The sequence below is a fragment of the Aegilops tauschii genome, chromosome 1 (assembly GCF_002575655.3).
Source record: "Aegilops tauschii subsp. strangulata cultivar AL8/78 chromosome 1, Aet v6.0, whole genome shotgun sequence".
In the NCBI taxonomy this organism is placed as follows: domain Eukaryota; kingdom Viridiplantae; phylum Streptophyta; class Magnoliopsida; order Poales; family Poaceae; genus Aegilops; species Aegilops tauschii.
In genome coordinates, this window is record NC_053035.3 from 111,960,546 (window position 1) to 111,966,564 (window position 6,019).

A 6,019-nucleotide genomic window follows, 5' to 3' on the forward strand; every position below is an offset into this window, starting at 1 on the left:
CGCTAGATTATGGATCTAGTTGGGACGACAATTTGCCGTATGTAGAGTTTTCTTACAACAACAGTTATCAAACCAGTTTGAAGATGGCCCCTTTCGAAGCTTTATACGGAAGGAGGTGTAGAACACCATTGTTATGGGACGAAGTTGGAGACCGCCAGTTGTTTGGACCAGATTTGATTAAAGTGTCTGAACGGAAAGTGAAGTTGATTCGCGATAGGCTCAAGGTAGCCCAGTCCAGGCAGAAGAGTTATGCAGATTCTAAATGAAAGGAGACAGTTTACGAAGTCGGAGATAGAGTTTATCTTCAAGTATCACCACTTCAAGGAGTTAAGCGCTTTGGAGTTAAAGGACAGTTAGCGCCACGTTTTGTAGGACCATACAAAATTTTGGAGCGTATGGGAGAAGTTGCTTACAAACTGGAATTGCCCGAAGGATTGTCAGGAGTTCATGATGTATTTCACGTTTCCCAGTTGAAGAAGTGCCACGCAGAGATGGCTGAGATACCACTGAGAGATACGGTGCCATTGGAAGCGATTCAGCTGGATAGTGACTTGACCTATGAGGAGAAACCAGTTAAGATTCTTGAGTATGCCAGCCGAGTCACCCGCAGCAAGGTTATCAAGTTTTGCAAAGTTCAGTGGAGTCACCATACCGAGGACAAAGCCACCTGGGAGCGAGAGGAAGATCTACGGAAGAACCACTCTCACCTATTTTCTAGCCAACCCGAATCTCGAGGGCGAGATTCATCTTAAGGGGGGTAGGTTTGTAACATCCCAAATTTTCAATTTGGAATGTTATACATTAGATCATCAGTGCATAGCATATTTTATTGCATTTTGGCAAAATCCTCGAAAATCCTAAGCAACTCAAGGACCCTCGGAGAGAGTTGGGGATTTTTCGCAGTTTTCATATTTGACTTTTATCAAATAATGAAACGAGGATTTTTGGTTTTAATTATTTTTCTCTTCGAAAAATATTTCGTATTAAAATAAATGAGAGGAGAAAATATGACTTCTCCAAAATAATTGAAATATTAGAGGAAAATATTAAAATCAAATATTTGATTTTATTCGGATTTTATTTGCAATTTTATTTGCATTAGAAAAAATTACACGTTTTCAAAACTGCATTTTTGGGCCAAGAAAATGTTCATCTCGTCCTAATTATTTTAATTAGACGGTGAAAATTTGTTTTGGCATTTTTGGATTTTTATATATTTTTCTACGATTTTTTAGGTTCGGCAAAATTATTTAAAAAAAACGCGCGAGCGCCGACTAGGCCGAAGCCCAGCCGTGCGGCCCAGCCCACTCCGCGAGCCGTCTCCCTCCTGGAGACCACCGCCGCCGAGTCCCGATCGGGGACGACTCCCGCCGCCGCCCGTCGCCCCTACCCCACGGCACCCCCTCCCCCTCTTAAATACCGCACCCCGCCGCCCCTCTCCTCACCCCGCCCCCGACCCGAAGTCGCTACCGCCGAGAGGAGCCGCACCGGAGCCGCCCGACCCCGCCGCCGAAGGAGCCCGCCGCCGCCGCCACGGGAAGCCGCCGTCCCGCCGCCCCTCGACGCCCCTCGCCTCCCCGACGACGCCCGCACCCCGCCGCCCCTCGCCGCACCCCTACGACCCCGCCGGAGCCCCGTCCTGAGCCTCGCCAGAGGTTAGCCGCCGCCGCCGTTCGCCGTCCGATTTTTTTATAAAAACCGCCTCGTTTTTTTTCCGAACCCTAGGTTTATTTTTTTAGATCGGTTTATTTTTTTCTGTCGGTTTAGTTAGTTAGTGAGCGTTCGCCCGATCCGTTCGTTTTAACGAACGTGTTCGTCGGTTAGTCACAGTTAACGAACGTCCGTTCGTTTAACTGTTCGTCAGTTTTCTTTTTCGTCGGATTATCCGCGATTTTCCCAGATCGCGATTTCTGATCTGTTTTTCGTTTTAGTTTATCTTTTTGCTCATTTATCGGAATCAGGCGATTCAAGCGCCTAGAGTTTTGTATCGAAATTCTCTTTCCATTTAACCAACTCAAACAAGTTTATTCTACTATAAAATTTGACCTAGATCCAGATTAGTAAATGAAGCTTGTTTCTTTCACCGTTTGACTTTCGTTGCTTCGTTTGATTTGATTCTTTTTGCAAACCGGAGTTCTTAAGTTGAACTTTCTGGTTGGATCTTTTATTTGAGTTTTACCTGTGCATTAGTGAGTGCTTATTGTATGCTTGTTTGTTTGCAATAGAGTACCCGGAGTGCACCGCTTGCTACTTCGAATCTCTAGGTTTCACGGATCATCAGCAAGGCAAGTAACACTTTGATCATACTTCTTTTACTACCCAGTTTTATTGCATTACACCAATCCTCAAATATTGCATGATTAGGATCTAATTACATTGTGGGTATTGGGAAGTAGTTGAGGTAGTACCTATTGCCCTGTTTATTATCAAACCTTTGGGAGTTACTTCTACGTTTGCTCATATTGCTATGCTATGCTAGTAGACGTCGATTGGGTTTGAGTGTTACCATGACAGATGTGAGATTGTTAATTAATGGTTAACCTTAAGGTGGCAACTAAAACTCACATCTGGGTGGATTGAGGTACCTGGGTATTCCAGGATTGCCTGTTTTTCTTTTGGACCGCCACCCAGGTTCAAAGGGATCATGAGATTATTCATGCTAGAAACTTCCGTGTGCAGCCACAAGCTATTATGGGCTCTAGCATAGTTGAGTAGGTTACATGATCTCTTGAAGAGGTGGGCTAGCAGATGTAGGGGAAAGTAGGTGTAACTGTCCACCCGGAGTAAAGAGTTATTGTTTCTGAAAGACCGTGTCTCGGTCATCCGTTTCTCAAACATCATGTAGTGCAAGAATCAAGCGGAGGCGATCGAGTCTTGTGGGGAAAAGTGCACAAACCTCTGCAGAGTGTATAAACTAATCATGGTTAGCCGTGTCCCCGGTTATGGATATCTTGAGTATCTAGTACTTGGATTATCATGTGAATCTCATCATGTTACTTTAATTAATTTTGTTGGGTTTGATGATGATACTTAATTGGGATTGAGAATGCTGTCAACCATTCTCAATGTTTAACAACCACCATGATAGTTAAATAAAATTTATTCCTTTGCAGTAGGGAAAAATTGGCCTTTCGCAAAACTGTAACCATAGAGCCTTCTACCAGCCATATATGCATGTAGTATAGCATTATTATGTTCATTACTCTCTATGTGTTACATTGCCAGCATATTCCATGTGCTGGCCCGTTTTCGGGCTGCAACGTTTCATGTTGCAGACTTTTCAGACGACGAGTAAGGTGCCTTAGGTCATGGTCTTATACTCAGTGATGCCGTTGGAGTTGATGGACTCACTTATCTTCCAAGTCTTCCGCTGTTATCGTTTTAGATGGCCTTAAGCCATATTTACCATACTTATTTCTCTCTTGAGATACTCGATGTAATAAGTGTGTGATTGCTACTCTGTTATAAATCCTCCAAGTACTGTGCGTGTCAGCATTACTGATCCAGGGATGACACTGGTGCATGGTAGATCAGACTATTTGAGGTCTGGTCGCTACAGAGGATTATCCTCATTGCTGCACAGAAGAATTATGTCCTTGATGCACCGCTAGGTGACAGACCTATAGCAGGAGCAGATGCAGACGTTATGAACGTTTGGCTAGCTCAATATGATGACTACTTGATAGTTTAGTGTACCATGCTTAACGGCTTAGAATCGGTACTTCAAAGACGTTTTGAACGTCATGGACCATATGAGATGTTCCAGGAGTTGAAGTTAATATTTCAAGCAAATACCCGAGTTGAGAGATATGAAGTCTCCAACAAGTTCTATAGCTAAAAGATGGAGGAGAATAGCTCAATCAGTGAGCATATGCTCAGATTGTCTGGGTACTACAATTCCTTGAATCAAGTGGGATTTAATCTTCCGGATAAGATAGTAATTGACAAAGTTCTCTAGTCACTTTCGCCAGGTTACTAGAACTTCGTGATGAACTATAATGTGCAAGGGATGACGAAAACAATTCCCAAGCTCTTCGCGATGCTAAAATCAGCGAAGGTAGAAATCAAGAAAAACATCAAGTGTTGATGATTGACAAGACCACTAGTTTCAAGAAAAGGGGCAAAAGGGAAGAAGGTAAACTTCAAGAAGAACGGCAAGCAAGTTGCTACTCGAGTGAAGAAGCCCAAGTCTAGACCTAAGCCTGAGACTAAGTGCTTCTACTGCAAAGGGACTGGTCACTGGAAGCGGAACTACCCCAAGTAATTGGCGGATAAGAAGGATGGCAAAGTGAACATAGGTATATTTGATATACATGTTATTGATGTGTACTTTACTAGTGTTTATAGCAACCCCTCAGTATTTGATACTAGTTCAGTTGCTAAGAGTAGTAACTTGAAACGGGAGTTGCAGAATGAACAGAAACTAGTTAAGGGTGAAGTGATGATGTGTGTTGGAAGTAGTTCCAAGATTGATATGATCATCATCGCACACTCCCTATACTTTCGGGATTAGTGTTGAACCTAAATAAGTGTTATTTGGTGTTTGTGTTGAGCATGAATATGATTTGATCATGTTTATTGCAATACGGTTATTCATTTAAGATAGAGAACAATTGTTGTTCTGTTTACATGAATAAAACCTTCTATGGTCATACACACCAATGAAAATGGTTTGTTGGATCTCGATCGTAGTGGTACACATGTTCATAATATTGAAACCAAAAGATGCAAAGTTAATAATGATAGTGCAACTTATTTGTAGCACTGCCGTTTATGTCATATTGGTATAAAGCGCATGAAGAAACTCCATGCTGATGGGATTTTGGAATCACTTGATGCTTGCGAACCGTGCCTCATGGGCAAGATGACTAAAATGCCGTTCTCCGGTACTATGGAGAGAGCAACAGATTTGTTGGAAATCATACATACAGATGTATGTGGTCCGATGAATGTTGAGGCTCGCGGCGGGTATCGTTATTTTCTCACCTTCACAGATGATTTAAGCAGATATGGGTATATCTACTTAATGAAACATAAGTCTGAAACATTTGAAAAGTTCAAAGAATTTCAGTGTGAAGTTGAAAATCATCGTAACAAAAAAATAAAGTTTCTACGATCTGATCGTGGAGGAGAATATTTGAGTTACGAGTTTGGTCTACATTTGAAACAATGCAGAATAGTTTCGCAACTCACGCCACCCGGAACACCACAGCATAATGGTGTGTCCGAATGTCGTAATCGTACTTTACTACATATGCTGCGATCTATGATGTCTCTTACTGATTTACCGCTATCGTTTTGGGGTTATGCTTTAGAGACGACTGCATTCACGTTAAATAGGGCACCATCGAAATCCGTTGAGACGACGCCTTATGAACTGTGGTTTGGCAAGAAACCAAAGTTGTCGTTTCTTAAAGTTTGGGGTTGCGATGCTTATGTGAAAAAGCTTCAACCTGATAAGCTCGAACCCAAATCGGAGAAATGTGTCTTCATAGGATACCCAAAGGAGACTGTTGGGTACACCTTCTATCACAGATCCGAAGGCAAGACATTCGTTGCTAAGAGTGGATCCTTTCTAGAGAAGGAGTTTCTCTCGAAAGAAGTGAGTGGGAGGAAAGTAGAACTTGATGAGGTAACTGTACCTACTCCCTTATTGGAAAGTAGTTCATCACAGAAACCGGTTCCTGTGACGCCTACACCAATTAGTGAGGAAGTTAATGATGATGATCATGGAACTTCAGATCAAGTTGTTACTGAACCTCGTAGGTCAACCAGAGTAAGATCCGCACCAGAGTGGTACGGTAATCCTGTTCTGGAAGTTATGTTGCTAGACCATAACGAACCTACGAACTATGATGAAGCGATGGTGAGCCCAGATTCCGCAAAATGGCTTGAGGCCATGAAATCTGAGATGGGATCCATGTATGAGAACAAAGTATGGACTTTGGTTGACTTGCCCAATGATCGGCAAGCCATCGAGAATAAATGGATCTTCAAGAAGAAGACTGACGCTGACGGT